At 39.1% G+C, this 27,951-nt stretch overlaps 1 protein-coding gene and 1 non-coding gene across 2 annotated transcripts in view; one reads left to right on the top strand and one right to left on the bottom strand.

Annotated features, from left to right (window-relative positions):
* NINL (ninein like) overlaps positions 1 to 27,951 on the top strand; it is a 173,700-nt gene that overhangs the window by 10,900 nt on the left and 134,849 nt on the right. Inside the window, exon 2 of the mRNA XM_073889644.1 lies at positions 1,543 to 1,712. The gene's annotated coding sequence lies outside the window, so the exon portion shown is untranslated. The remainder of the gene's footprint in view (positions 1 to 1,542; positions 1,713 to 27,951) is intronic.
* Positions 502 to 562, bottom strand: LOC112828161 (small nucleolar RNA SNORD104). The gene has a single exon (XR_003209430.1). It is a non-coding gene; the product is annotated as a small nucleolar RNA SNORD104 (small nucleolar RNA).

Here is a 27,951-nt window from a genome sequence, read left to right as displayed (position 1 = left end):
TCACTTGACTGAAATAAAAATAAATAGCAATAGTTGTCCCACCAAAAGAAATGTTATGATGGCAAAATATGCAAATAGTTCAAAAAATAATAAATCAGGGGGACGCCTGGGTGGCTCAGATGGTTAAGCATCTGCCTTTGGCTCAGGTCATGATCCCAGAGTCCTGGGATCGAGCCCTGCGTCGGGCTCCCTGCTCAGTGGGGAGCCTGCTTCTCCCCCTCCCTCTGCTTCTCCCCCTGCTTATGTTCTCTCTCTCTCTCTGTATCTCTGTGTCTCGAATGAATAAATACAAAATCTTAAAAAAAAAAAACCAAGAAAACCAAAAAATAATAAATTAGGTACTTAAAGGAAAAGAATGTATTAACCAAGACCTTATTACCCTCCAGGTTCTGTGCTCATTTCCTGCAGTGTGTATTTTGTGGAGTCGAAATGGGAGCATGTGCTAGATTTCTGCTTTGTTCTGCTAATTTCAGGTTTGTTTGTTTGTTTTTCCCATTCCCCACTCCCAACATCACTGGTGTCAGCAGTCTAATATATGCTTTGATTGGGATGTCATCTCTGCAGTAATTTCAGGTTTGTCTTTTTTTAACGTTCAAGTGTTTGTGTGTTGTTGGAGTTTACAGCTTTGTCTGTTGATATATACCATGGTGTGTTGTGTTTCCCTTTTGTTAGGCTTTTGATTTTGTTCTGAGCAGTTAGTGACTTTCAACTAACATTCTATGAAGAATTACAATCTTCCTGTTTTCTTTCTCTGTGGATATAAAATGTATGCACCTTTCTTCTTTCTTATAGCCCTGCCAGATGCTTACCACTGCCCACTCACATTGCACGTGGGTGAGTGTGCAGTGGGATCTCTGATCAGAACTTCCCCACTGGCTCCTCTCTCTTGGGGGGTGTGGGAGGGTCAACCCTTGACCCTGGTGTGCCAGACAGATGGAATCATGTCACCTATGCCCTGGTGTGAAAAAGTCTAAATTGTTTTAATTTGGGTTTCTTTACTGAAAAGCAAGACTGTGCCTATTCAGTGTTGGCTTGTTTTTTTTTTAATGAAAAGCAAGATTGTGCCCCTAGGTGATCAGCCTCTTTTCCTGGATCTCTCCACCACATTGTTCTTCCCAGAGTGAGAATGCTGAAGCAAGCAGCAGCATGCTCCTTCTGCTCACCTCCTGGTCTGTATTTGCTAATAATGTGTTAACAAGGAGGTTTCACAGTAACATGCAAGGAACAGCCACTCGCTCAGCTTCTCAAACATTTTAGAAAAGAAAAAAAAAAGTTAGTATTCGTACAAATTGTTCCACCTGGTGAACTGATAAAGCTCCGGGTGGTTCTGTGACCAGTAATAATATTTCTCAAATGGTAAGTGTTGTGGGAGCTCACATTCCTGGGTGTGAGTTGCGCAACAGCATTCAGGAACGAGTCCGTTCTGCTCGCCTCCCTGCTTGCCCTAGCGCCAGCGCTTGAGAAGTCGAGGTTACTAGTCCTGAGTGCCTGTTTGTCTCTCTCGAGATGTATGTGCACCCACATCTCCCCTCTCCTTCACAGTGGCCTCCCGGGAGTGGGTGACCCACCTAGCTCCATTTGACGCAGACGGGCTGCAGCCGTCGGATGGGAGGGAGATTGCAGCTTCACAGACCAGCATTCCCCACCGTTGCTGCTCAGACGGGAGTAAGGTTGAGACCCTTTGGGAAGTTAGTGATCACAGGCCCTCAGAGGTAAACTGAAACTATTTTATTCAATAAAACTAGGTATAAATGCCTTAGCATTTATAAAGCTGCAGCAGGATAATTGAAATTCAGTATGTGTTTTATTGTTTTTTCAATTCCAAGACAGCAGCTAGACTTTGGTGTTCCCTTGCCTTCAGGGGGCTTTATGTTATAGGGCTGAAGGCAGAAGTTTCTGGAAAATGATCTCCCTCCTCTTAAAAAAATTGCATATGCTAAAATGTCCACAATAGCCAAACTGTGGAAAGAACCAAGATGCCCATCGACAGATGAATGGATAAAGAAGATGTGGTATATATACACAATGGAATATTATGCAGCCATCAAAAGGAATGAGATCTTGCCATTTGCAACGACATGGATGGAACTGGAGGGTGTTATGCTGAGTGAAATAAGTCAATCAGAGAAAGACATGTATCACATGACCTCACTGATATGAGGAATTCTTAATCTCAGGAAACAAACTGAGTGTTACTGGAGTGGTTGGGGGTGGGAGGGATGGGATGGCTGGGTGATAGACATTGGGGAGGGTATGTGCTACGGTGAGCGCTGTGAATTGTGCAAGACTGTTGAATCACAGATCTGTACTTCTGAAACAAATAACGCAACATATTATAAGAAAAAAGGAAAAGAAGAAGATAACAGGAGAGGAAGAAAAGGGGAGTATGTCAGAGGGGGAGACGAACCATGAGAGATGATGGACTCTGAAAAACAAACTGAGGGTTCTAGAGGGGAGGGGGGTGGGGGGATGGGTTAGCCTGGTGATGGGTATTGAGGAGGGCACGTTTTGCATGGTGCACTGGGTGTTATGAACAAACAATGAATCATGGAACACTGCATCAAAAACTAATGATGTAATATATGGTGATTAACATAACAATAAAAAAATTGCATATGCTAAAATTGACGTGTGTGTGTGTGTGTGTGTGTGTGTGTGTGTATGTGTATGGTTCTGAGAGTTGAAACACACGTATAGATTTGTAACTGTCACAACAATGAGAATACGGAACAGTTCCATCACCCAAAAATCACTCTTGCTACCGCTTTGTAGTCCTAAATCCCGCCCACCTGTTTGCTCACCCTGTAGTTCTACCTTTTCCAGAATGACATATCAGTGGAATCTTAGAGCATGTAACCTTTCCAGACTGGCTTCTCTCAGTATTTGTGGTGTTGACTGTATTAGCAATTTGTTCCTTTTATTGATGAGTAGCATTCAAGTTGAGGATGGATGTCAGTCCATTTACCAGTTGGAGGATGTTAGGCTATTTTCCAGTTTTTGACAGTTGTGAATACAGCTGCTACAAACATTTGTCATACAAGTTTTGTGTAAACATGTTTTTGCTTTCTCTAGGGTAAATACCAAGGTATGGGATTGCTGAGTCACACACTAAGTCTCCATTTAATTTGGAACTGCTTTCTTTCCAGAGTGGCTCTACCGTTTTGCATTTCCAGCAGCAATGTATGAGAGTTTAATTTGTTCTCCTTGTCAGTTCCTGGTATTGGAATTTCTTAAAAATTTTAATGTTAGTTATTCTAATAGACCTATAGTGGTATCTCATTACAGTTTTAATTTGCATTTCCCTAGTGGTGAATGATGTTGAATATCTTTTCATGTGCTTATTTCTATCTGTATATTTTCTCTGGAAGTGTGTCAGTTCTAGTGTTTTGCAAGTTTCTTTTTAATTGGGTTGTTTTCTAACTGTTTAGGTTTTTTTCTCTAACTGTTCAGTTTTAATAATTCTTTATATATTCTCTATGCAAACCCTTTGTGGGATATGTGGTTTGCAAAGATTTCTTCACAGTTTGTGGCTTGTCTTTTCATTCTCTGAGCAGCGCAAAAAGTTTTAATTTTGCTGAAATCTAATTTATCGATGTGCCTTGTATAGATTTTACTTTTTGTGTCTTATTTTAAAAAGCCCAAGCCATAAAGATTTCCACCTATGTTTTCTTCCCAAAGTGCTGTACTTTCACGTTTTATGTTTAGAGTGATGATAAATTTTGAGTTAAGGGATGCCTGGGTGGCTCAGACAATTAAGCATCCACCTTCTGCTTAGGTCATGATCTCAAAGACCTGGGATGTAGCCCCATCTGGCTCAACAGGCAGTCTGCTTTTCCCTCTCCCTCTGCCTCTCCCCCCGACTTGTGCTCACCTGCACTCTCTCTCTCAAATAAATAAATAAATAAATAAATAAATAAATCTTAAAAATAATTTTTTTTGAGTTAAGTTTTGTGCTAGGTATGAGGTTTACATTGAAGGGTTTTTTTTTTCCCCTTTGCATGTGGATTGTTCCAATACCATTTATTGAAAAGAATATTCTTACTCAATCAAATTCTTTTGCAATTTTGTCAAAGATCAAATGGCTGTATTTGTGAGTCTGTTAGTGAATTCTCTGGAATCTATTTCATTGACGTATGTGTGTTATGTTTATCCCTTCACCAATACCACACTGTCTTAATAATAGAGATTTAAAGTAACTCTTCTTTTTTTCCTTTTTTTTTTTACTTAAATTCAGTTAGCCAATATATCGTCATTAGTTTCAAATGTAGAGTTCAGTTATTCATCAGTTGCATATAACACCCAGTGCTCATCATATCACATGCCCTTCTTAATGCGCATCACCCAATTACCCCATTCCCCCAACCAACTCTCCTCAAGCAACCCTCAGTTTGTTTCCTATAGTTAAGAGTCTCTCATGGTTTGTCTCCCTCTCTGATTTCTTCCCATTCAGTTTTCCCTCCCTTCCCCAATGGTTCTCTGCTCTGTTCCTCATGTTCCACATATGAGTGAAACCCCATGGTAATGGTCTTTCTCTGCTTGACTTATTTCACTTAGCATAATCCCCTCCAGTTCCATCCGTGTCGATGTAAATGGCAGGTATTCATCCCTTCTCATGGTTGAGTAATATCCCATTGCATATATGAAACACATCTCATCCACTCATCTATTAAAGGACATCTGGGCTCTTTCCATAGTTTGGCAACTGTGAACATTGCTGCTATAAACATTGGGGTGCAGGTGCCCCTTTCGATCACTATTTGTATATTTGGGGTAAATACCTAGCAGTGCAATTCCTGGGTCGTAGGGTAGCTCTATTTTTAACTTCTTGAGGAACCTCCATACTGTTTTCCAGAGTGACTGTACCAGTTTGCATTCCTGCCAACAGTGTAAGAAGGTGCCCCTTTCTCCTCATCTTTGCTGACATTTGTTGTTTCCTGACTTGTTCATTTTAGCCATTCTGCTGGTGTGAGGTGGTATCTCATTGTGGTTTTGATGTGTATTTCCCTGATGCCAAGTGATGTGGAGCATTTTTTTCATGTGTCTGTTGGCCATTTGTATGTCTTCTTTGGAGAAAAGTCTGTTCATGTCTTTTGCCCAGTTCTTGACTGGATTCTTTGTTTTTTGGGTGTTGAGTTGAGTTTGATAAGTTTTTTATAGATCTTGGATACTAGCCTTAACGTAACTTTTAAAAATAGGTAATATAAATTCTCCAGTTTTATTCCTTTTTTGTTGAAATACTTTTGGCTGTTCTAGTTCCTTTGCCTTTCCATGTGCATTTTAAAACTTGCTTCTCTGTATCAATTCTGCTGGGATTCTGTTGGAATTAGGTTAAATCTATAGCTCAGTTTGAGGAGAATCACTGTTTGAATCCTTTGGATAAATACCTAGTAGTGTAATTGCTGGGTCATAGGGTAGCTCTATTTTTAACTTTTTGTGGAACCTCCATACTGTTTTCCAGAGTGGTTGTACCAGTTTGCATTCCCACCAACAGTGTAAGAGGGTTCCCCTTTCTCCACAGCTTTCTTTTGATTAGCATTAGCATGGGATAGCTTTCTTTCTCTCTTAATCTATGTGTGCCTTTATATTTAAAGTGGGTTTCTTGTAGACAAAATATAGTTGGGTCTTGGGGCACCTGGCTGGCTCAGTCTGTAAAGCCTGTGACTCTTGATCTCAGGTTTGTGAGTTCAAGCCCCTTGGGTGTGGAGCATACTTAAAATAAATACACACACACACACACACACACACACGCATGCACACACATAGTTGGGTCTTATTTTTCTATCCACACTGACAGTCTCTGTCTTTTGATTGGTGTATTTAGACCATTCACATTGAAAGCAATTATTGATATAGTTGGATCAATAACTACCATATTTGTAACTGTTCATTGCATTTATTCTTTTTTTTTTAAGATTTTATTTATTTATTTGAGAGGGGGGAGAGAGAAAGAGAGAGAGAGCAGAGGGAAGAGCAGAGGGAGGAGTAGAGGGAAAAGGTCAAACTGACTCGATGCTGAGCTCATAGCCTGATGCAGGGTTGGATCCGAAGACCCTGAGATTATGACCTGAGCTGAAATCAAGAGTCAGACGCTCAACGAGCTAAGCTACCCAGGTGCCCCTCTTTTTTTTTTTAAATAAATATTTTACTTTTAACTAATCTCTACACCCAGTGTGGGACTCAGAACCCCAAGATCAAGAGTCACATGCTCTTACCAACTGAACCAGTCAGGCACCCCTTCTTTGTTTCCTTTTTTTAAAAAAATTTTTAAATTTTTTTTCTGCCTTCTGTTTTTTTTTTTTTTAATGTTATTTATCCATTTATTTGACAGAGAGAGAGCACAAGCAGGGGAAGCTGCAGGCAGAGGGAGAAGCAGGCTCCCCACTGAGCGGGGAGCCCAATGCGGGGCTCGATCCCAGGACCCTGAGATCATGACCTGAACTGAAGGCAGACACTTAACCGCCTGAGCTACCCAGGCGCCCCTGCCTTCTCTGGTTTTAATCAAGCAGCTTATGTGATTTTGTTTTCTCTCTTCTCTTAGCATATCAACAATTTTGAAAAAAAATTTAATGGTTGCTCTAGAGTTTGCAGTATACAGTTAACAACTACAGGTGACCCTTGAACAATGCTGGGGTTTAGGGGGCTGCCCCACAGCAGTTAAAACTGTATGTAACTTTGGACTTCCCAAAAACTTAACTAATAGTCTGCTATTGATTGGACACCTTACCTATAACAAACAGTTGACTAAAACGTATTTTGTATGTTATATATGTTATATACTATATTCCTACAATAAAATAAGCTTAGAGAAAAGAAAATGTTATTAAGAAAATGATAAGGGAATACACATTTACAGCACTGTATTTATCGAAAAAATCTGTGTATAAGTGGACCCATGCAGTCCAAATGTATATTGTGCAAGTTTCAGTTGTAATCTTTGTCTACTTTCAGATAACACTGTACCACTTTACGGATAATGAAGGTACCTCAGGACAGAATATTCCCACTTCCTCCCTCCCATTCCTTCTAATATTGCTGTCATTTATTTCACTTATCCATAAGCAGTACGTTGTTGTTTTGAGTTTGAACAGTTATCTATTAAATTAGTTAAGAATAAGAAAAAAAAATTATTTATTTTCATTTATTTTTGTTTGCTTGGTTTCAGAGAAGTTGGATGTAATTCTTTGCTTTGCTTCTCTATAGTGTTAAAGAACAAAAATCCAGTTGAGTATGCTAGAAGATAGAATTGGCTCTATTAAGCAATTCATGAATTGAGGCAGTATCCCATCTAGCAAGTAGAGGGGAACTCAGAGGAGTTGTACAAAATAGAAGGTTTTTGTAGAAGGAGGGTGGGGGCAAGAACGTTACTAGCAAAAGAAAAGAAAGGATTGTTTCAGGCAAGGTCACCTTCCCTTAGGGGAAATGCAGGGGTAAGGTGGATTACCTCATCTTCCTTTGCAGGGGTGGCAAGGGCCCATGGGACAGATTACCTTGCTGGTGCTAATCAGAAAATTCCAACCAGTTAAGATTTCATTTCTGCGGCGGGTTGAAAGTACAATTAAGTTAGGTATTAAAACCCGGTTTAGTGACTTGGCCCAAGTGCCACCAGTTTGGGCGTGTGGTTTCTTTTTAACAGTAGGTAAACTATCCACCCCCCCCCCACCCCGCTTCCCTGGCTTTTTTTTCATGATTTATCTTTGGTTTCCTGTAGTTTGAATATGATATGTGTAGTTGTAGGTTTTGGGGGGTATTTATCCTGGTTGGTGTTCTCTGAGCCTCCTGGATATGTGATTTGGGATCTACCATGAACTTTGGAAAATTCTCAGCCATTAATACTTCAAATGTTCCCTCTCCTTTCTGTGTTTCTTTTCCTTCTCATATTCCAATGTGTATGTTTCAGTGTGCTGGTGAGTGTGTCAAAGGCAGTCTTCATTTCTTTTATAGTATTTTGATTTCTGGCATCTCCTTTTGATTCTCTGAGTTTTCATCTCTCTGCTTCTTTTACCTCTGTTTTTGTAGGTTGTCCACTCTTCTCTATTAGAGCTCCTAGCATATTAATCATAGTTATTTTAAACCCCTAATCTGATCATTGTGAAATCTTTTCTGTATTTGAGTTGAGTTCATGTTTGCTTTGTCTCCTCAGACCTTAGCACACCTTGTAATTTTTTCTTAAGATTTATTTATTTGAGGGAGAGAAAGTGAAGGGAAGGTCAGAGGGAGAGGGAGAAACTCCAGGCCAAGCAAGGAGCTGGACATGGGGTTCGATCTTGAGACCCCAAGATCATGACCTGAGCCCAAACCAAGAGTCAGTTGCTTAACCAACTGACCCCACACCTTGTAATTTTTTGTTGAAAGTGGGACTTGACACATGGGGTAATAGGAACTGAAATAAATAGACCTTTAGTGTGAGGTTTTGTTTTTCTGGGTAGGACTTAGGCTGTGTTTGATGTTTGCTGTAGTTGTAGATGTCAGAGGCTTCTGATTCTTCGAGTGTCCTTTTTTGTCTGTCTACCATCCTTGGGTTTCCCCAGAAATACCATCTGAAATTGAGTCTTCAGCTTATGTGTCTCAGTTGTAACCTGCTGCTTTTATACTGGAGCACTGTTGATGTGGTGAGCTGTTGGGCATGGAAAACGTTCTGCAATCCTGAGTCAAGTCTCAGTTTTTTGTGGGACTGAGGCCCTGAGGTGTGCCTTTGGGAAGACTTTCTCAGTCTTTACTTTTTTATTGTTTTTCCTTCCTATCGTGAGACAGAAAGGCTAGGGGAGGCCCCAGCTGTCAGTCTTCCCCCAGGTGAGATAAGGCTTTGATAAATACTTTTCCTTGTGGGAGGGCCTTTGGTATGGGTGGGTTTTCAAGATGGCTAACTTTTCTCTGGGAGCATTTCATAATGGTTAGTTTTAATCTCACCTCTGTCCAAAGCATGAGGGATTTTTTCCACTCCAGTCTAGACCATGAGAAGCTGGTGGGACTCCTGGAGTAAAAACTCATGAAAGCATGTTCCTCCCCTTTCCTCAAGACTGGGCCCAGAAGTTTTAAACTCCACTTTGCACAGTCAGCCTCCAGCAGTTGTCAGTTACTCTTTACAAGTTTAACCAGTCAAGGGCTCTCGAGGGTTCTGTTCAGCAAACCTGTGGTTCTCTTAATTCCCGGGTCTGTCTCTGGTTTTATAGGGTAGAAGTTTTCCCTGTAACCTCATTCTGATGGATCCAAAACAGCCTGTTGATTTTCATTTTGTTCAGCTTTTTTTCTTGTGGGGAGGACTGGTACTATTTACATGTTGGAACTGATATAAGAAGTTAATTTCATCAGTTTTTGCTTCGTGTTTTGTTGGCCTGTTTTTAAGTATATAGTAGTCCCCTTTTATCTGCAGGGGATATGTTCCAAGACCTCCAGTGATGCCTGAAACTGGATTGAACTGAACCCTACATGTACTATGTTTTTTCCTTTACATACATATATATCTTTGATAAAGTTTCACTTACAAACTAGGCACAATAAGAGATTAACAACATTAATAACAAAATAGAGCAATTATAACAATATACTGTCATCAGAGTTATGTGAATGTTGCCTCTTTTTCTCAAAATGTTTTACTGAACTGTACTCATCCTTCTTGTGGTATATGAGAAGATAAAATGCCTACAAGCGGAGATGAAGTGAATGAAATAGGCATTTTGATGTAGTGTTAGCCTACTGTTGACCCTACCGCAGGTCAGGAGGATCATCTGCTTCCAGACCTTGGCTGAAACCCTGGAAAGTCAAACTGTGGATAAGGGAGAATTACTGCATTTATATTTAGGATGGTTACGTCTGCTTGGTGAATGGACATTTTGAAATCATTATTTAATGTTCTTCTTTATCTCTGGTAATTTTCCTTATTCTAAAGTGTACTTCTGATATTAATATAGTCACTCCAGATGAAAAAAAAGCATTTTGAAATCATTGTTGAAATATTACTCTTTATTTCTGGTAATTTTCCCCTACTCCAAAATCTACTTTTTCTGGTATTTATAGTCACTCCACATGAAAAAAAAATAGCATCCTTCTACTTATATTGAAGTGGATTTCTTGTAGAGAGCATATTTGGGTCTTCTTTAAAAAATTTCAGTCTGGGGGCGTCTGGGTGGCTCAGTTGGTTAAGTGACTGCCTTTGGCTCAGGTCATTATCCCGGGGTCCTGGGATCGAGCCCCACATCAGGCTCCCTCTTGGCCGGAAGCCTGCTTCTCCATCTCCCACTCCCCCTGCTTGTGTGCCCTCTCGTGCTGTCTCTTTCTCTCTCTGTCAATTAAGTAAATAAATAAAATCTTAAAAAAAAATTCACTCTGATAGTTCTCTTTTTATCAGTATGTTTAGACTATTTACCATTTAATTTAACTATTATATGTTTGGATTATTTAAATCATTTTATCGATTTAAATCTTTGTATTCTGTCCTCTGTGTATGTATGTGTGTACTGAGGTATAATTTACATATAACTGACACATATGTTTTTATTTTTCTCCCTTAGCTGGATTGCTTGAATGTTTTTTAGTATTACATTTTAATCAATCTACTGAGGTTTTTGACTATGTATCTCTGTATAGTTGTTTTAGTAGTTGTTCTAGGGAATTACAGTATTCATATTTAACTTTTCTGTCTACTTAGAAATAAGTTGCAGGGCGACTGGGTGGGTCAGTCAGTTGAGCATCTGACTGTTGGTTTCAGCTCAGGTCACGATCTGGGGTTGTGGGATCCAGCCCTGAGTTGGGCTCTGGGAACTGAGCATGTGAAATCTGCTTGAGATTCTTTTCCTCTCTCTCTCCACTCTCCCTCGTCCTCTGTTCCTCCCCCAACTTGTGTGTGCGCTCTCTTTCTCTCTCTCTAAAATAAATAACATCTTTAAAAAAAGAAAAAGTATGCAGTGTGCCTGGGTGGCTCAGTTGGTTGTGTCCGACTCTTGATTTTGGCTCAGATCATGATCTCAGGGTCATGAGATCAAGCCCTGCATCAGGCTCTGCCCTGAGTGTGGAGCCTGCTTAAGATTCTCTGTCTCCCTCCGCCCCTTTCCTGCTCGCTCTCTCTCTAAAAAAAAAAAAAAAAAAAAAAGAAGAAAGAGATGATGCCACTTCAAGTAGAACATAGAAACCATACTATCACATAGGTTCTTTTACTTATGTGTTACATCTTTATAACATTGAAGATTGCTGCAGGTGTTACATGTTTTGCTTTCTGCTATCATACCTGTTTTAAAGAACTCAAAAGAAGAAAAAGTCTCTTATACTTACATAGCTATTTGACATTTCTATTGTTCCTCCTTTATTCCTAAAATTCCACTTTCCCCCTGGTATTATTTCCCTTCCATCAGAAGAATTTCCTTTAGCATTTCTTTTAAACCAGGTCTGTTGGTGACAAATTTTCTTTGTTTTTCTTTACCTGACCATCTGTTTCTTTTACTTTCATATCTGAGAGATATTTTGCTGCTGTTACTCAGAGTCCTCAGATAGCTGCTCCCTTCTCCATCTGTTAGGGAGAATAGACAATGAGTATCTTGGTAATGGGCATTAAACTTCATGAGGGAGATCCCTGAAGAGTAGGAAAGGAACAGAGTACTGTAGGCTCCTAGAGAAGAAGAGATCTTCAGTTTGTTGAAGATTCTGGGGAAGTACAGTCTTTCAGAGGGAGAGGTTAACAGCTGATGGAACACTCAGGGATTCTAGGCCCCAGACCTTGGCTCCACAAAAATTCCTGTGCCCATTTTGGCACAGATTAATGAAGGCCGCCTGACTTTCAGGGTCATGAGCTGCCTACTGACTTAGGACAAGTTGATCCTTTATAAATTTTAGGTTCCTTTTGCTAGAGGCTTTCTGCCACATAGGAATTCAAAAATACATGAGAGTTAGATATTGCCCCTCATAACCTTGCTTCTTGGTTATAATCAAAGGGAGTCTTGGACTATACATTATACAGTCATCGATTAAACAACACTTAATAGCAATCAGGCAAAAAAAACCCCCCTATATATGCAGTCTGTTCAGTGATGCCATGGAATCCAAAGAATCCACAATTCTTTCTTGTGCTCTGATCACTGCTTTGCCCAGGGAAAATGCTATACATCAGAGAAGATGCTATAACTTTCTTGAGGTTGGGTTATTTTATAATTGTCACCAAGTAGCCAGAAATTCTCTATGTAATGACTAGACACAGGATGTTTAGGAATCAAGCTACTGCCTCTTGGATTCTCATCCTCCCAAGGTGAAGGGTGGCTCTAATGTATCTAATCCATATCTGGAAACTTTTTCATTAAGTTTTTAAATTTTATTTCCAGTATAGTTAACACACAGTGTTATATTAGTTTTCAGGTGTACAATATAGTGATTCAACAATAATTCTATGGAGAAATGTCTGTTTATGTCTTCTGCCCATTTTTAATCGGATTGTTTTTTTGGTTGTTGATTTGTATAAGTTCTTTATGTATTTTGGATGTTAACTCTGCATTGGATATCTTCTCACATTCAGTAGGTTGTCTTTTAGTTTTGATGATTATTTCCTTTGCTGTGCAGAAGCTTTTTATTTTAATGAGTCTCAATAGTTTATTTTGTTTTTATTTCCCTTGCCTCAAGCTACCTATCTAGAAAAATGTTGCTGCAGCTGATATCAGAGAAATTACTGCTTGTGCTCTCTTCTACGATTTTTGTGGTCTCAGGTCTCACATTTAGATCTTTAATCCATTTTGAGTATGATTTTTTTTTAAGATTTTATTTATTTGACAGAGACACAGTGAGAGAGGGAACACAAGCAGGGGGAGTGGGAGAGGGAGAAGCAGGCTTCCTGTGGAGGAGGGAGCCCAATGTAGGGCTCAATCCCAGGACCCTGGGATCATGACCTGAGCTGAAGGCAGACGCTTAACGACTGAGCCACCCAGGCGCCCCCATTTTGAGTATAATTTTGTGTTTGGTGAAAGAAAATGGTCCAGTTTCATTCTTTTGCATGTAGCTGTCCGGTTTTCCCAGTGCCATTTGTTGAAGAGACTGTCTTGCCCACTGGATATTCCTTCCTACTTTCTGGAAGATTAATTGACCATATAATTGTGGGTTTTTTCGTGGGTTTTCTGTTCTGTTCTATTGATCTATGTGTCTATTTTTGTACCAGTACCATACTTTCTTGATTACCACAACTTTGCAATATAGAAGTCCGATTTCTTCCTTTTCAAGATTGCTTTGGTTATTTGGGGTCTCCAATTTTTTTCCTTTTCAAGCTTGCTTTGGTTATTTGGGGTCTTTTGTGATTCCATACAAATTTTAGGGTTGGTATTTTCTTGTGAAAAATGCTATTGGTATTTTAATAGGGATGGCATTAAATGTGTAGATTGCTTTGGGTAGTATAGACATTTTAACAATATTTATTCTTGCAATCCATGAGCATGGAATGTCTTTCCATTTTTTTATATTGTCTTCAATTTCGTTCATCAGTGTTTTATAGTTTTCAGATATGGGTCTTTCACTTTTTTGGTTAGGTTTATTCCTAGATATTTTATTATTTTTGGTGCAATAGTAAATGGGATTATTTTCTTAATATCTCTGCTGCTTCATTATTAGTATATAAGAATGCTACAGATTTCTGAACTTTTATTTTGTATCCTGTGACTTTCCTGAATTCATTTATCAGTTCTAGCAGTTTCTTGGTGGAGTCTTTCAGGTTTCCTATATACAGTGTCATGTCATCTGCAAATACCGAAAGTTTTACTTCTTCCTTACCAATTTGGATGCCTAATTTCTTTTTGTTGTCTGATTGCTGTGGCTAGGACTTCCAGTACTATGTTGAATAAAAGTGGTGAGAGTGGACATGCCTGTCTTGTTCCTGACCTTAAGGGAAAGCTCTCAGTTTTCCCCCATTGAGGATGATGCTAGCTGTGGGTTTTTCATATATGGCCTTTATTATGTTGAAGTATGTTACCTCCAGACCGACTTTGTTGAGGGTTTTTATCATGAATGGATGTTGTACTTTGTCAAATGCTTTTTCTGCATTTATTGAAATGATCATATGGTTTTTGTCCTTTCTCCTTGATGTGATGTATCTCGTTGATTGATTTGCAAATACTGAACTACGCTTGTATTCCTGGAATAAATCCCACATGATCATGGTGAATGATTTTTTTTCTTTTTAACGTATTGTTGGATTCGGTTTGCTAGTATTTTATTGAAAATGTTTACATCATATTCATCAGAGAAACAGGCCTATAGTTCTCTTTCTTGGTCATGTCTTTCCCTGGTTTTGGTATCAGGGTAATACTGGCCTCATAGAAGTTTTCCTTCTTCTTCTGTTTTTGGGGATAGTTTAATAAGAATAGGTGTTAACTTTTCTTTATGTTTGCTTCTAGCAAACATTCACAGTTGCCTGTGAAGCCATCTGGTCCTGGACTTTTGGGATTTTCGTTTTGTTTTGTTTTGTTTTTTAAGATTTTATTTTTAAGTAATCTCCACACCCAAAGTAGGGGTCAAACCCACAACCCTAAGATCAAGAGTTGCATGTTCTCCTGACTGAACCAGCCAGGCGCCCCTATTGGGAGTTTTTTTATTATTGATTCATTTTCATTGCTGGTAATTGGTCTCTTCAAATTCTCTATTTCTTTGCTGCTTCAGTTTTCATAGGTTATATGTTTCTAGGAATGTATTCATTTCTTCTGTATTGTCCAATTTGTTGGCCTATATTTTTTCATAATATTCTCCTACAATTGTTTATATTTCTTTAGTGTTGTTATTTTCCTCCTTTCATTTGTGATTTTGTTTATTTGTGTTCTCTATTTTTGTTGAGTCTGGCTAGATATTTATCAATTTTGTTGATCTTTTCAAAGAACCAGCTCTTGGTTTCATTAATCTGTTCTATTATTTTTTTTTTTAGTTTCTATATTATTTCTGCTCTAATCTTTATTATTTCCTTCATTCTGCTGGTTTTAGGTTTGTGTGTAGTTATTTTTCTAATTCCTTCAGGTGTAAAGTTAGGTTATTTGAGCTTTTTCTTCCTTGAGGTAGGCATGTATTGCTACATACTTCCCTCTTAGAACCACTTTTGCTGCATCCCAAAGGTTTTGGACCATTGTGTTTTCATTTTCATATGTTTCCATGTACTTTTAAATTTCTTCTTTGATTTCTTGGTTGACCCATTCATTGTTCAGTAGAATGTTGTTTAACCTCCATGTATTTGTGGTCTTCCCAGATTTTTTCCTTTAATTTTTAGTTTCATAGAGTTCTGGTCAAAACAGATGCATGGTATGATTTTATCTTTTTGAATTTGTTGAGACTTGTTTTTTGGCCTAATATGTGATCTCTTCTGGAGAATGTCCCATGTGCACTTGAAAAGAATGTGTATTCTGATGCCCAAAATAGAGAGTGTGGCACTGATCTATTCACCAGCCTGATCATATTTCATCATAATCTTTTTGTTTTCTTCTTTCCCTTTCTTTTCCCCGTGGTTTTGAGTCTCTTCTGATTTGTTTAGTGTATATTTTTCTGGGGTCGTTGTAACCCTGTTAGCATTTTGTTCTCTCATTCATCTGTTCTCCTCTGGACAAAATGACAAGATGGAAAAACTCATCTCAAAAAAAAAGAACAAGAGGCAGTACCAACTGCCAGGGACCTAATCAATATGGACATTAGTAAGATGTCCGAACTAGAGTTCAGAATGATGATTATAAAGATACTAGCTGGGCTTGAAAAAAGCATGGAAGATAGTAGAGAAACCTTCTCTGGAGAAATAAAAGAACTAAAATATAACCAAGTGAAAATAAAAAAGGCTATTAATGAGGTGCAAACAAAAATGGAGGCTCTAACTGCTACAATAAATGAGGCAGAAGAGAGAATTAGTGATATAGAAGACTAAATGATGGAGAATAAAGAAGCTGAGAAAAAGAGAGATAAACAACTACTGGATCAGGAGGGCAGAATTTGAGAGATAAGTGATACCGTAAGACGAAACAATATTAGAATAATTGGGATCCCAGAAGAAGAAGAAAGAGAGAGAGGGGCAGAAGGTATATAGGAGCAAATTATAGCAGAGAACTTCCCTAATTTGGGGAAGGAAACAGGCATCAAAATCCAGGAGGCACAGAGAACCTCCCTCAAAAGCAATAAAAACAGGTCAACATCCCGACATCTAATAATAAAACTTACAAGTCTCAGAGACAACTAGAAAATCCTGAAAGTGGCTCAGGATAAGAGTTCTGTAACATACAATGGTATTAACATTAGATTGGCAGAAGACCTATCCACAGAGACCTGGTAGGCCAGAAAGGACTGGCATGATATATTCAGAGCACTAAATGAGAAATATATGCAGCCAAGAATACTATATCAGCTAGGCTCTCATTGAAAATAGAAGGAGAGATAAAAAGCTTCCAGGACAAACAAAAACTAAAAGAATTTGCAAACACCAAACCAACCCTACAATAAATATTGAAAGGGGTCCTCTAAGCAAAGAGAGAGCCTAAAAGTAACATAGACCAGAAAGGAATAGAGACAATATACAGGAACGGTCACCTTACAGGCAATGCAATGGCACTAAATTCATATCTTTCAATAGTTACCCTGAATGCCCCAATCAAAAGACACAGGGTGTCAGATTGGATAAAAAAAAAACAAGACCCATCGATATGCTGCCTGCAAGAGACTCATTTTAGACCCAAAGACACCTCCAGATTGAAAGTGAGGAGGTGAAAAACCATTTACCATGCTAATGGACATCAAAAGAAAGCTGGGGTGGCAATCCTTATATCAGACAAATTAGATATTAAACCAAAGACTAATAAGAGATGAGGAAGGACACTATATCCTACTTAAAGGGTCCATCCAACAAGAAGATCTAACAACTGTAAATATCTATGCCCCTAACATGGGAGCAGCCAATTATATAAGCCAGTTAATAACAAAAGCAATACAATACCGTAATAGTAGGGGACTTTAACATGCCCTTCACTGAAATGCACAGATCATCTAAGCAAAAGATCAACAAGGAAATAAAGACTTTAAATGACAACTGGACCAAATGGACTTCACAGATATATTCAGAACATTCCATCTGAAAGCAACAGAATACACATTCTTCTGTAGTGCCCAGGGAACATTCTCCAGAACAGATCACATCCTAGGTCACGAATCAAGTCTCAACCGGTACCAAAAGATTGGGACCATTCCCTGCATATTTTCAGAACACAATGCTTTGAAACTAGAACTCAATCACAAGAGGAAAGTCGGAAAGAACTCAAATACATGGAGGCTAAAGAGCATCCTACTAAAGCATGAATGGGTCAACCAGGAAATTAAAGAAGAATTAAAAAAATTCATGGAAACCAATGAAAATGAAAACACAACTGTTCAAAATCTCTGGGACGAAGCAAAGGCAGTCCTGAGAGGAAAGTATATAGCAGTACAAGCCTTTCTGAAGAAACAAGAAAGGTCTCAAATGCACAACCTAACCTACAACTAAAGGAGCTGGAGAAAGAACAGCAAAGAAAGCCTAAACCCAGTAGGAGAAGAGAAATAATAAAGATCAGAGCAGAAATCAATGAACTAGAAACCAAAAGAAAGTAGAACAGATCAACGAAACTAGGAGCTGGTTCTTTGAAAGAATTAACAAGATTGATAACCCCCTGGCCAGACTTATCAAAAAGAAAAGAGAAAGAACCCAAATAAATAAAATAATGAATGAAAGAGAAGAGATCACAACCAACACCAAAGAAATACAAACAATTTTAAGGACATATTATGAGCAACTGTATGCCAGCAAATTAGGTAATCTGGAAGAAATGGATGCATTCCTAGAGATGTATCAACCACCAAAACTGAACCAGGAAGAAATAGAAAACCTGAACAGACCCATAATCAGTAAGGAAATTGAAGCAGTAATCAAAAATCTCAAAAACAAGAGCCCAGGGCCAGATGTCTTCCCAGGGGAATTCTACCAAACATTTAAAGAAATTAGTACCTATTCTTCTGAAACTGTTCCAAAAAATAGAAATGGAAGGAAAACTTCCAAACTCATTTTATGACTCCAGCATTACCTTGATCCCAGAACCAAACAAGGACCCCATCCAAAAGAATTACAGACCCAATTCCCTGATGAACATGGATGCAAAAATTCTCACCAAAATACTAGCCAATAGGATCCAACAGTACATTGAAAGGATTATTCACCACGATCAAGTGGGACTTATCCCTGGGCTTCAAGGTTGGTTCAACATCTGCAAATCATTGTGATACAGTACATTAATAAAAGAAAGAATAAGAATCATATGATCCTCTCAATAGATGCAGCAAAAGCATTTGACAAAGTATAGCATCTTTTCTCGATTAAAACTCTTCAGAGTATAGGGATAGAGGGTATATATCTCAATATCATAAAAGCCATCTATGAAAAACCCACAGCGAATATCATTCTCAATGGGGAAAAACAGAGCTTTCCCCCTAAGGTCAGGATCACGGCAGGGATGTCCACTATCACCACTGCTATTCAACATAGTACTAGAAGTCCTAGCCACAGAAGGAAGAGAAATTAAGTAGCCAATCCCATTTACAATTGCACCCAAAACCATAAGATACCTAGAAATAAATCTAACCAAAGAGGTAAAGAATCTGTACTCAGAAAACTGTAAAATACTCATGAAAGAAATTGAGGAAGACACAAAGAAATGGAAAAACGCTCCATGCTCATGGATTGAAAGAACAAATATTGTGAAGATGTCAGTGCTACCTAGAGCAATCTACACATTTAATGCCATCCCTATGAAAATGCCATCCCTATCAAAATACCATCCACTTTTTTCAAAGAAATGGAACAAATAATGCTAAAATTTGTATGGAACCAGAAAAGACCCCAAATACCCAGAGGAATGTTGAAAAAGAAAAGCAAAGCTGGTGGCATCACAATTCCAGACTTCCAGCTCTGTTACAAAGCTGTCGTCATCAAGACAGTATGGTACTGGTACAAAAACAGATACATAGATCAATGGAACAGAATAGAGAGCCCAGAAATGGACCCTCAACTCTATGATCAACTAATCTTTGACAAAACAGGAAAGAACGTCCACTGGAAAAAAGACAGTCTCTTCAACAAATGGTACTGGGAAGATTGGACAGCCACAGGCAGAAATCTATAACTGGACCATTTCCTTACACCACACGCAAAAATAGACTCAAAATCAATGAAAAACCTAAATGTGAGACAGGAATCCATCAAAATACTTGTGGAGAACACAGGCAGCTACCTCTTCGACCTCAGCTGCAGCAACTTCTTATAAACAGCACTAAAGGCAAGGGAAGCAAGGGGAAAAATGAACTATTGTGACTTGACATCAAGATAAAAAGCTTTTGCACAGCAAAACAGTCAACAAAACCTAAAGACAACTGACAGAATGGGAGAAGATATTTGCAAATGACATATCAGATAAAGGGCTAGTATCCAAAATCTATAAAGAACTTATCAAAACTGAACACCCAAAGAACAAAGAATCGAATCAAGAAATAGGAAGAAGACATGAACAGACATTTCTGCAAAGAAGACATCCAAATGGCCAACAGGCACATGAAAAAGTGCTCAACATTATTTGGCATCAGGGAAATCCAAATGAAAACTTCACACTAGTCAGAATGGCTAAAATTAAAAAGTCAGGAAATTACAGATGTTGGCGAGGATGCGGAGAAAGGAGAACCCTCGTACAGTGTTGGTGCGAATGCAAGCTGGTACAGCCACTCTGGAACACAGTATGGAGCTTCCTCAAAAAGTTGAAAATAGAGCTACCCTACAAACCAGTAATTGCACTACTGGGTGTTTACCCCAAAGATAAAAATGTAGTGATCCGAACGGGTATGTGCACCCTGATGTTTATAGCAGCAATGTCCACACTAGCCAAACTATGGAAAGAGCCAAGATGTCCATCAACACATGAATGGGTAAAGAGGATGTGGTATATATACACAATGGGATATTATGTAGCCATCAAAGAAACCCGAAATCTTGCCATTTGCTACGATGTAGATGGAACTAAGGGGTATTATGCTAAGAGATATAAGTCAATCAGAGAAAGACAACTATCATATGAGCTCACTGATATGAGGAATTCTCTTTGTTTTAAGTTTTTATTTATTGATTTGACAGAGAGAGGCACAGCAAGAGAGGGAACGCAAGCAGGGAGAGTGGGAGAGGGAGAAGGAGGCTTTCTGTGGAGCAGGGAACCTGATGTAGGGCTCGATCCCAGGACCCTGGGATGATGACCTGAGCCGAAGGCAGACACTTTAATGACTGAGCCACCCAGGTGCCCCTGATATGAAGAATTCTTAATCTCTGGAATCAAACTGAGGGTTGCTGGAGTGGTGTGGGGTGGGAGGGTTGGGGTGGCTGGATGATAGACATTCGGGAGGGTATGTGCTATGGTGAGCGCTGTGAATTGTGTAAGACTGATGAATCACAGGCCTGTACCTTTGAAACAAATAATACATTATATGTTAAAAAAAATAATAGAAAAAGATAGTAGGAAGGGAAAAATGAAGGGGGGGAAATCGGAGGGGGAGATGAACCATGAGAGACTATGGACTCTGAGAAACAAACTGAGGGTTCTAGAGGGGAGGGGGGTGGGGGGATGGGTTAGCCTGGTAATGGGTATGATGGGTATTAAAGAGGGCACATACTGCATGGAACACTGGGTGTTATACGCAAGCAATGAATCATGGAACATTACATCAAAAACTAATGATGTAATGTATGGTGAGTAACATAACATATTAAAATAAAATTTAATAAACTAAATAAATAAGTAAAGAAGAAGAAGAAGAAAAGAAGGAAGAAGAAGGAAGAAGAAGAAGGAAGAAGAAGAAAAGAAGAAGAAGAAGAAGGAAGAAGAAAGAAGGAAGAAGGAAGAAGAAGAAAGAAGAAAGAAGAAAGAAAAGAAAGAAGAAAGAAGAAGAAAAGAAGAAAAGAAGAAGAAGAAAAGAAGAAGAAAAGAAAAAAAAAAACAAAACAATTTGACTCCTGAAGGGCTTAGCACTGAACTGTGATAGCTGCTCCGGCAGAATTACTTGAGTTAATGGAAGCAGTGTGTGTTAAAATCTGCAATGTTAACTATTTTGCTCTATTTTTTGCTTTTCAACACACGTCCCTTCCAGGCAGTGGAGTTGTGTGGTTAATCCTATGCAGCAGTTAAAGTGTTCCATTTATCTGAGTAATAAATGATTAAGTGTATTTAAAAAAGTGTATTCTGCTGTTTTAGGATGGAATGTTCTGAATATGTCTGTTATGTCCATCTGGTTCAGTGTGTCATTCAAAGCCACTGTTTCCTTGCTGATTTTCTGTTTGGCTGATCTGTGCATGATGCACGTTGCGTGTTCAAGTCCTCTACTATTATTGCATTGCTGTCGATTAGTTCTTGTATGTTATTAACTTTTTTATGTAGTTGAGTGCTCCCATATTGGGTGCATAAATATTAATAGTTATATCTACTTGGTGTATTGTCCCCTTTATTTTTATATAGTATCTTTCTTTGTCTCTTGTTACAGTCTTTGTTTTTAAGTCTATTTTTTCCATTATAAGTATTGCAACTCTGGCTTTCACTTGACATCCATTTGTGTGATAAATGTTTTTCCATTTTCTCACTTTCAATCTGAAATGTCTTTAGATTTGAAATAAGTTTTTTGTAGGTAGCATATCGATGAGTCTTGTTTTTTTATGTACTCTGTCACCCTATTCTTTTGATTGGAGTGTTACATTCAAATTAATTATTGATAGATAGTATTTATTGCCATTTTGTTACTTGTTTTATGGTTGTTTCTATAGTTTTTCTCTTATCCTTTCTTCTCTTGCTGTCTGTCATGGTTTTACTGGTTTTCTTTAGTGATGTAGTTGGATTCCTTTCTCTTTATTCTTTCCATATCTATTAGTTATTTTTGATTTGTGGTTACTGTTAGGTTTGTATCTAACATCTTCTACATATAGCAGTCTATATTAAGTTAATGGTTAAATAAGTTTGAACCCATTCTTTACTCCTCTCCCCCCACCTACATTTTAGGTATATGGTGTCATATTCTACATTCTCTATTTTGTGAATCCCTTGACTGATTTTTATTTTTTTAGTTTATTTTATTTTATTTAATTCAATTAATTGACATATAATGTATTTTTAAAACTTTCAAAATTTAAATTCAATTTATTAATATATAATGTATTATTGATCCTTGACTGATTTTTAAATTGTATTTTTTTAACTGCTTTTTTGTTTTTTACTTTTCATAGTCTTACTATGGTCTTTCATTTCCACCCAGAGAGTTCTCTTTAATATTAAAAAAATTTTTTATTAATATATAATGTATTTGTTTCAGAGGTACAAGTCTGTTATTTTAAAAAAATTTGTTTTCCTTTAATATTTTTTTGTAGGTCTGGCTTAATGGTCATGAACTCCTTTAGTTTTTATTTATCTGAGAAGCTCTTTATCTCTCTTTCTATTCTGAATGATAGCCTTGCTGGATCGTGTTTTCTTGGCTACAGGTATTTCCCTTTCAGTACTTTGAATATATCATGCCATCCTCTTCTGGCCTGCAGAGTTTCTGCTGAAAAATCTGCTGATAAGCTTATAGGGGTTTCCACTTGTATATGGCTGTCTTTTCCCTTGCTGCTTTAAAATTTTTTCTTTATCATCACTTTTTTGCCATTTTAATTATTATGTGTCTTGGTGTGGACCTCCTTGGGTTGATTTTGTTGGGGGATCTCTGTGCCTCTGGATCTGGATATCTGTTTCCTTCCCCAGATTAAGAAAGTTTTCAACTATTATTTCTTCAAATAAAATTTCTGCCTCCTTTCCTCTCTCTTCTTCTTCTGGGATTCCTATAATGCTAACATTATTACACTTGGTAGAGTCACCAAGTTCTCCACATCTATCCTCATTTTGTGTAACTTTTTTTCCTCTCATTTGTTCAGCTTGATTGCTTTCCATTACTCTGTTTTCAGGTCATTAATTTGTTCCTCTGCTTCTTCCAGCCTGTTATTTATTTCATTGAGTGTATTTTTAATTTCATTTATTGTATTCTTCATCTCTGGTTCTTTTCTTTTTTCTTTTTTTAATTTATTTATTTGACAGAAAGACAGCGAGAGAGGGAACATAAGTGGGGGGAGCGGGAGAGAGAGAAGCAGACTCCCGGCCGAGCACAGAGCCCAATGTGGGGCTCGATCCCAGGACCCTGGAACCATGACCTGAGCCGAAGGCAGATGTTTAACAACTGAGCCACCCAGGCGCCCTCTTTTTTCTTTTTTTTTAAGTAATCTCCACACCCAGTGTGGGGCTCAAACCCACAACCCCAAGATCAAGAATCACACATTACCTACTGAGCCAGCCAGGAGCCCCATGATTGGTTCTTTTGTTATCTCTTTGTTGAGGGTCACACTGATGTCATCCACTCTTTTGTCCAGTCCAGTGAGTATCTTTATGATCATTACTTTAAATTCTCTATCAGGCATATTATCTCTTTTTCACTTAGGTTTCTTGTGGTTTTGTCTGGTTCCTTTCATTTGTCACATATTCCACTATCTCCTCATTTTGTCTAACTCTCCATGTCTGTTTCTGTGTTAGGAAGTCAGCTATATATCCTCTTGAAGGTAATGACCTTATGAAGAAAGGGTCCTCCTGTTTCTCAGGACCTGGTGCTTCAGGGAATGTCTCTTGTGTGTGTTCCATATGCCCTGCTTTTGAGTCCCGGCTGCTTTTGCCTTCAGTCTAGACACTGCATCATCTCCCTTTGCCTGTTGTAGGCTGTTTGGTCCCTGGCCAGGTGGGGAGCATTCTAACAAGGTGTGTGCTGGTTTGCTTGCAAAGTGAGATCTGCTGCCACCTCTCGAACTGAGGTCCTACAACAGGCAGGGGTTGGGAGATGAAGTATTGGTGGTGTTTGTGCAGGTCTTGTGGGGAAGAGCACCTGCAGTGCCAGGACTGAGGCAAGTATGATTGGGAGAGTAGATCTACTGAAGAATGGGGGATGGGGCTTGGTGTGGGTGCTGTACTGGTTTCTGCAGATGGCTGTGCGTTTATGCTGAGGGGCAGGGGAGGGTAATGGTGCCTGCAGCTCCTTTCTTCCTGGAAGGGTCTCCTGATGATCCCTGTCTCTCAGGGCCACACTCTGAGATGAATAAATAACTACCTCCTGTCTGTCCCTGGCAGTTTTTCAAAGTGCTGCTTCCAGGCTGTATTTCTGCTGGTTATTTGTTGTGCTGTGTCTTTAAGGACAGGGACTCAGCTTCCTAATACGCTCTGGGCTCTCCCGAAGCCAAGCCCACTGGGTTTTTGTAATACCAGGCTTAATTCCAGGCTGATTGTATGAACTCATGAGATTTGTCCCCTCTGGGTTTCAAAGCCAAATGTTATATGAGGGTCTCGTGTTCCCTGTGCAGGCTTCCTGGTATGATAGCCTTTTTTTTTTTTTTGCCCTTCTCTGTGCCCCCGGCTCCCTCCCCACTGTGGATGGCCACAGTCCATTTAGCTCCCAGCCACATTTTTGCCCTTCCTACCTTCTTTAATGTGTTCTCTTCTCTACCTTTAATTGTGGAGTTTGTTCTGCCAGTCTTTGGTTTATTTTCTGGGTTATTTACACTGATGTGAGTGTTACCTAGTTGCATGTATGGGATGAGGTGAGCTTAGGGTCCTCCTACCCCACCATCTTCCCAGCCTCCCTGAATATCTGGAAACCTTTAGTTTTGCCAGTGAGAGTTCCACTGTAACTATCAGCCAATCAGCATTTTGCTGATTTCACCAATAAATGCCCAATTTTGATTTTTACTGTGCTGTTGAGATATGGTAACAGAAATGTTTATAGCATCTGTCTTCAGAGAATGGGTTTCCTGATTAGAAACCAAGCTGGCACTCCAGCCCATTCTTTCCTGATAAGAATGCTGCTTCCTCTGGTTTGCAGACAATCTAAGTAGCCCATATATCTGTCTGTGCTGAAATATGCAAAAATAAGCCATAGTCATCAAAATGCCATGCATGTGGAGAGAGAATAAATTCATGGCAGCAAGGAGATTGAAGAGAAGTACCTCCACAACTGTCCTAACTTTTGTACAACCTGGAGTAGGGATCTGGGAGTCCCAGTAACAGAGATTGGCTTTCTTACTGTTCCATTGGGATGGGGCCCACAACCAAGTTTAACTTAAAAAAAAAAAAAAAAAGACACTTTTCACAGAATTAAGTTTGTAGAATAGATTTCATAAGTTTTACACAATTGTGCAGTCAAAACATAGTTACAGTTTAAATAATAATTAGACTACAAGACCACTAAATATCAAATTAATTTTAATTTTCTGTAATAGTGTCTTCTGCCAGAACAAAATTTCCATGGTGCACATGACCAATTCCTGACTGCTGTGGTATTGGTGCTCTGGGTTTGACATGTCTCTACCAGCGTGTGCTGCCACTGTCTCTGGCTGCTTCCACCCCCACCCCCACCCCCTCCAGCCCTGCCCCTCCACGGGGCTTCACCACCAGGCACACATGGTTGCTCATGTCTTCTACCTTGCACAGTGGGCCATGATGTTACTTGTTCAAAGTGTGTAATTTATGAATTAAGTTTGCCTCTGGTCTTTCTTACTAGCCAGGAAACTAGAATAGAACTGCTTGGCACTAATTCATAACTAAAATGCTAACACTAGCACTGAGTGTTTGAGGCAGAACTCATTTGAAAGGTGATTACAGATTGGAAAAGTAATTTGCCTTCACAGAGAAAACTATGACACCTGAGAACGTGTAAGACCAGAGTTTGAGAAGCCCTCTTTATAGCTTCATCTCCCACCTTAGTGTGGACAGTGTGGAGAGCAAGGATTCTGCATAGTGGTGCCATAATTGGTGAATCTCCAGGGTGTTGAGTCATTGTTAAATTATTTTGAATAAACTTCATAAAGTTAGTATACTGGAATTCCCTGTATTTTAGCCACAGGACAAAAATACCATACGCTCATATCTTAAACCAGTCAGGGGTAGCTGAACCTGCATGAGTATAGTCCAAGAAGTTCTCCCATCATCTCCATTTCCCTGGCTCTTCCTCCTAACTCAGTGACCCCCTCTCCTCTTGGAATTTATGCCCCCGCCCTGTGACTGAGCAAAGCCCATCATTAGCCCTATGCTTCCATGAAATGACACTGGGGCATTGAGTGCTAGCTTTTTTGAAATCATCAGGTATTTCTCTTGGGTAGTATGGTATTAAATAGATTTTTTTTCTTTCTCATTAAAGAAATTTCAGTCTTTATAAGCATACAGGGGGATACTTGGGGGCTCAGGGACCCCTGAAATGATTTTTGGTCGGTTCTGAAGCATGTGTGTGCAGTCCAGTGGTGGGCACCTTCATACGTGCAGAAAAGTCACCTTCTTAGGGACCTCTTTGCAATTCACCCTACTAAAAATTCCAAGCCTCTCCCCAACCTGCTCCTGTTTTATTTCTCTTCATACCACTTATTACCATTTAAGACATAATTTATGTGTTTATTGTATTTGTCCACCCCCAGTAGAATGTAAGCTGCACAAGGTGAAAGATTTTTCTATTTTCCTGCAGTATCCCAAGGTCATGTTTTGGAGCCAGGCACGTAGAAGTACTCAATAAATATTTGTTGAATGAAAAAATACCGTTTTGCAATTTACTTTGTAACTTTTAAAAAAATAAGCTGGCCCTGACTTCCTATGGAATTGGCATATGTAGATGTACCAGGCACCTCCTCCCTTTTAATGCACTCCTTGCATTTTTAGCTTAATCCTGATCTTCCTTCTGCTCCCACGCCGAGCTGATGCCAAGCTGAGCACACTGTATTACCTGGGGTAGTTTGAACGGAGTGAACGTGCTCTGGGACCCTGGATCCTTGGGGTGGAGGAGCACAGAGCCCCTGAGATGGCTTTGTTCACATGAATGAGGCCCCTGGGTGTGCAGCTGCCTTCCAACCCTGTGATCACATGATAATCACTTATGTTGAACCAGGCTTTACAAGTCTCTTGAGACAGACAGAACCTTGCAGGGAATTGCTGAGAAGTAACAGTGTTACAAAACACATAAAACCCTGAAGAGTTTCATAAGGCTTTGGCAGCAGAACAGCCTCCTGGGTAAAGCAGAAGATGCTTATGTTTGGTATACCTCTGTTGCTGGTTATTAGGAAATGAACAAAGGACTTTCTAGGTGTCTGCTGTTGTGGTATGAAATGGGGACATAGGCTGCATCCACTTACTGAGTTGTGTTCAGAGTACTCAAAAAAAAAAAAAAACTGTACCTGGATATTCTGTACTTCTGGCTGACCACTTACAGTTGGCCCTACACACATTTCTGAAGAGAGCCTGAGCTCCTTGGTGGGGTGCCTGACTGGCTCAGTCAGTAGAGCATGCTCTTTTTTTTTTTTTAAGATTTTATTTATTTATTTGACAGAGGCATAGAGAGAGCACAAGTAGAGCGGCAGGTAGAGGGAGAGGGAGAAGCAGGCTCTCCACTGGGCAAGGAGCCTGACGCAGGGCTCTAACCCAGGACCCTGGGATCATGACCTGAGCCGAAGGCAGATGCTTAACCGACTGAGCCACCCAGGTGCCCCGAGCATGCTACTCTTGATCTCGGGGTTGTGAATTCGAACCCCACACTGGGTGTAGAAATTACTTTAAAAAGATAATAAAATCTTTAAAAAAAAATAACCACCTTGGTTCTGGGGTAGAAAATTTCAAAATCTAAGTGGAAGGAATAAGGTTGCTGTGCTTTAGGAAGAATGCAATAGTTTTGAATGAATTTCCATGATCTTGTTCAGCTTCAAGCTGCTAAAAATCCTTATAAGTTTCAAGGAGATAAAAAAAAACTATTATTAAATAAGTCTTAACAGTTGCTTATTAAATACTGGTATATTTATTTTTAGAGGCATATTTGTTTCAGAGGTACAGGTCTGATTTTTTCTTTTTAAGATTTTATTTATTTATTTGACAGAGAGAGACA

This window comes from Callorhinus ursinus, unplaced genomic scaffold, assembly GCF_003265705.2.
Source record: "Callorhinus ursinus isolate GAN/ISIS: 27379988/994484 unplaced genomic scaffold, GSC_fseal_2.0 scaffold111, whole genome shotgun sequence".
Lineage (NCBI taxonomy): Eukaryota > Metazoa > Chordata > Mammalia > Carnivora > Otariidae > Callorhinus > Callorhinus ursinus.
This window is presented reverse-complemented; position numbering and strand designations above follow the sequence as displayed.